Source organism: Rattus rattus, chromosome 5 (assembly GCF_011064425.1).
Source record: "Rattus rattus isolate New Zealand chromosome 5, Rrattus_CSIRO_v1, whole genome shotgun sequence".
NCBI lineage: Eukaryota > Metazoa > Chordata > Mammalia > Rodentia > Muridae > Rattus > Rattus rattus.
In genome coordinates, this window is record NC_046158.1 from 133,268,506 (window position 1) to 133,273,374 (window position 4,869).

Below are 4,869 nucleotides of genomic sequence, written 5' to 3' on the forward strand. Positions count from 1 at the left end.
GTGATCTCCCTGGCGCCTCTGCACTAATCCTTCCAGGATGGCCACGGTGGCCCCAGGAGACAGGCCAGCCTCAGAGTCAATGGGGCCGGGCTCGCCTCAGAATTGAAGGCAGTAAGAGAGACTGGAGGATGGACAACAGCCACCCTCAGGCAGCCACCATGCTTGGACCTCAGTAGGTCACATGGGCTCCTGATTCCTCAGGTGAGGAAAAGCATATTTGGACTCTTGGATTTTACCTCAGATTAAATGGTAACAGATATGTTTGCTTAGCAGCATCTGGGGCACAATTCATGGTTGCCAGGCAGAAGAAAGTCAGATTTTACAGAATGGAGGCCCAGGGACACAGATGGGATCACCATCTGCAAATGTCACTCCTAATCTCTCCTCGACGCAGAGATGCAGACAGAAACACAGGGAAGGGTAGGTGTGGCCCAAAGGGATGCTCAGAGCAGGTTGGGTAGAAATCACTCTACACGGGGCTGTTGCTTTCACTGGGGGAGTCATGAAGGACTGTGGTCTCCCGGGGCTTCAGGCATGATCCAGACATTTTCTAACTAACCTTTTACATTCTTCACTGTGCAGAGTCAGACTGAGGCCAGGGAGGAGGAACTCACCCTGGTCTCAAGGGTCAACTCTAGCCCCAGAGCCCTTCTGGCCCTCATGGAATTTAGACAGCTCATCTGGGATTTCTCATTCTTATCTCCAGTGGCTCTGTGGAGCCCGCACAGACCTTAGATGCTGCTGCTGAGAAAGCCCCATCCCTAGAAGCATGTTGCGTGCCAGGTCCCATCTTCTGCCTCGTGGACCTGGAGTGATTTGATCACCAATTCACTTTAAGCATGCAGAAAGGTGTCAGCAGGATTGAGCCCACACAGCGCCCTTAACTCTTCCATCAATGTACCTGCTGTAGATAGGGAGACTGAGTCCCAAAGAGGAGCCCAACCAGGAAAACACATGATGCTGTGCTGACACAAGCCAAGCTTGTCAGAATTTGAATATATGACACCTGCTTTCCAAGCCTCTTTGCTGCTCAGGAAGGGCAGAAGGCATCTGTTGGTGGGGGGGCTGGTAATGGAGGACTGAGGTTTGCTGGGATAGGGGAGAGAACACTTTGACCTCTCATAGTAGTGAGTGGGAGGGCTGGGGCCCAGAGGAGATAGCAGCACATAGATGTAGAAACAGGACTTGGTCTGGGCTGGGTGTGGGGAACAGAAGGCCTCGGTCTGTGTCCAGGCCAGTGGGGACTCAGTCATCACTGGCTGTGAGCTGGACACACTCCTGGTTTTCCTGGAGAATTCACATCTTAGATGGGGGTCCAGGGATTGCTGAGTGGCCCAGAGGGGGATAAAAGGCATGGTAGACAGCAGGACTGGCATGTGCAAAGGCCCGGAGGCAGAGAGGCGGAGGGTAAGAAGCAACAAGGCAGAACATAAAGAGAAGATGGGGTGGGATGTGGAGTCTTGGCCTCTGTGGGAATAGAGAGTGGTGGGGAAGAGGAAAGAGGGGGCTTTGAGTGAGGAAGTGTTCTACAGTGTGGTAAGAAGCGGGCAGCATGAATATGTAGAACCGTCATAGGCTCGGGCTTTCACTGTGGAGATTTAGGTAGATTGCAGCCTGTGTGAGGCAGTGTAGCGTCAGGTTCGGCTGTCAGCACCTCACTTGGAAATAGATAACATCAGAGCTGAGGACACAGCTCAGTTGGCTGAGAGCTCGCTAGTGTCAGGTGGGAAGTCTCAGATTCAGGCCACAGCATCACACGGACGAAGGGTGGTGGTGACTGGCTGCAAACCCAGCGAGGTGAGTGCAGGAGAGTCAGCAGTTCTAGGTTATCCTAGGATAGATACATGGTGAGCTTGAGGTCAGCCTGGGGTACAAGAGACTTTGTCTCAGTACATAACATTAAAACAATCACGAAAATAAAAAAAGTGACTCCATGGTTGGATAAAAACGTGACAGAGCAGGCACCACACACGGAATGCAGATGTTGGCGAGGCTGATGAGAGCTGGCACACGTGTGGCGTTCCTGGATGGTTCTCTCTGCTTTGCTACGCATGTGGGTCTTTCCCCCTGGTGATGAAACACTTGGGCAGGAGGATCCACTGTAGGTCTAAAACCTTCTTCCTGTGAGCTGCCCCACATGCATACAGTTAGAGCCATAGCCACCTTCCAAACCTCAAGGCAAGCATTGTCTCCCTATAGAGACAGTATAGACTTGGGGAGGACAGGGTCACACGGAGTGAAACTCGGGTCCAATCTACCCACCGGGGTACCTAGAATGGGCAGTATCTGCCTTGGTGGGGGGGGGGAGGTTAGAACCCAGATGTTCTCACCTGAAGGCCTCTCAGATCTCCAGGAATATAGCCAGATCAGGAAGATAAGGCCCAGCTCATGTGACACCATCCGGAGCTGAGCACACTTCTTGGAATTAGCCACTAACCACAAACTCTTGTGGTTTTGGGGCTCAATGCTCAAGTTGTAGAGAAAATCTGAATTCCGGTCTTATAATTCTAGTCTGTCATAATTACATAGCCCTTCCCTGTCCTGGTCCCCTCTCAGACTGTGGCCACTTTATAAAGCTGACCTGTGATCAGACTCAGCCCACAGCAGAGGCCTGGGCAACAGACCTCTGAGGATTGGCTTGCACACCCCCTCAAGGGTAAGGAGGAGTTCCGTCCCTGTCACAGGTCCAGGCTGGTAGGGGCGGCTGAGGCCTGGTGAGGAAATGAGAAACCCCACCCTGCAGGCCTTCAGGGGAGCCCTGCCAGCTGTCAGGACCTCAGATATCAATAGGCCCCAATCGGGACACACATATGCATGCAAAAGCTGTGCCCAGCCTTTCCCAGAGGTGTGGGCCTCCCAGGATTTCTATTGCCTTGGTGGTGCCTTTGAGCTGCTTGCTAGTGATGGAAATGCCTCCGATGACCCCATTTAAAAAAATGCAGAGTTCATTAGGCATGAGATCAGGATGAGATGAAGAAGCCAGAAAACAATGTTGGGCACTTCATTTTTAACATTCTCGTATGAATGGTGTTTCCAAGTCTCCTGGGATGAGATGGGCCTATGTAGCTCAGAAGTGCTGTGAAACTCAGAGTGTCGGGAACAAGCTAAAGAGAGTGTCTAAGTGGAAGGAGTTGGTGTTAACAGTGGAAGACTGTCCTGTGCTCATTCTCTGAGGCAGATGAACAGGAGTTGGTGTTAACAGTGGAAGGCTGTCCTGTGCTCATTCTCTGAGGCAGATGAACAAGAAGTCTGGGAAGATGGAGTGGGTGAAGGAGGGTAAGGCAGGGAGGCTGCCAACGTTTCCTGGAAGCTGAGCCCAGATCAGGTGTCACCCCATTCCGGCATGCCCCTCACTTCCTAAGGGTCTGAGGGTCTTGTCCAAAAACAAGAGCAACAGCTTGCACGGCTTAGAGATCTCAATTTTGTGCTTACAAATTAGAGGTCTTTTGTCTAAGGATCAGAATCTAGATAGCTGGGGTCCAGAGCCATGTTCTTAAGCAATGGTGGATCCCACTGCTCGAGGGGAGGGAAGAGTATTTGTTGGCTGACTGGAAGTATAGAGGAATACCTTGATGGCCATGTTGGTGAGTGGATGGATGGATGGACAGATGGATGGATGCATGCATGCATGTATGCATGGTAGAGGGATTAATGAATGGGTGAGTGGATTAATGGACTGCTGAATGGATGAATTAGTGGACAAATGGATTGCGGTGTTTCTCAACTTGTGGGTTACAACCCCTTTGGCAAAACTCTATTTCCAATAATATTTACATTATGATTCACAAAAGCGGCAAAATTATAGCTATGAAGTAGCAACAAAAATTATGGTTGGGGGAGCATCACACCATGAAGAACAGTATTAAAGGGTCATAGCAGTAGGAAGGTTGAGAACCACCAGATTAAATGAATGGGTGGATATATGATTGTATAGTTTATATATAGTTTATATATGCTTATATAATAGATAGAAAAATGGATGGGTGAAGGGAAGGTAGATGTATAGATGGATGGATGGGTAAGTAGAGAGGAGAGTGGGTAGGTACATGGGTTGATGTGTGGATAGACAGACAGATGGAGAGATGGAAGGATAGGAGGGTGGACGAGTTGGAGGATGGATTGGTGGGTGGATGTTCAGCTTAGCAGCTCTTTGGATAATGAGTAGACAGGAAGATAGGTAGAAGATGCTGGAAGGATGCCTGGGTAGGAGGAGAAGAATGAGTAGAATGAGAGAATGGGAGGTAGAGGGTGAGTAGATGGACAGGCATTGATTGGAGAGAGAGCTACAAAGACTTGCTAGCTGCCAATGTGTAAGCAGTTGGAATTTCCATCCCTTCCTCCACAGCTCAATCGGTAAATTCCATCTTGGGTAATAGATTTCTATGCTCTGGAATAATTTGTTTAATGACTATTTTTTGTCCCTAGATCATTTTAATTATTTGAAGAATTTTAAAGTGGCATCAATGATTCTGGACTATGTCCTACTGTGTGACTCTTGTCAGTTTCCTGTCTCTGGGTCTTGGAATTCTAATATGACTTCTAGGCTGAGGGTGCTTATCTCTGCTTTCGGGCCAGAGCTGGATGGATGGATGAAAAGAGGACAGATGGATAGTGGAAGAATGGAAGGGTGGACGGATGTGTGGACAGATGGGTAGATGGGTGGATAAGAGAACCAATGGATGGGTGAGTGGCTAGGATAGACAGATGGCTGGGTAGATAGGTGGATTGTTGAGTGGATGGACAGATGGGTAGGTGGACGGACAGATATCAGGACAGATGGATGGATGGGTGAGTGAATAAAAGGATGGGTGTATGGGAGGATAGTCAGAGTGGTGACACACACTGTCTCAGCAGGAAAGCAACATCAGC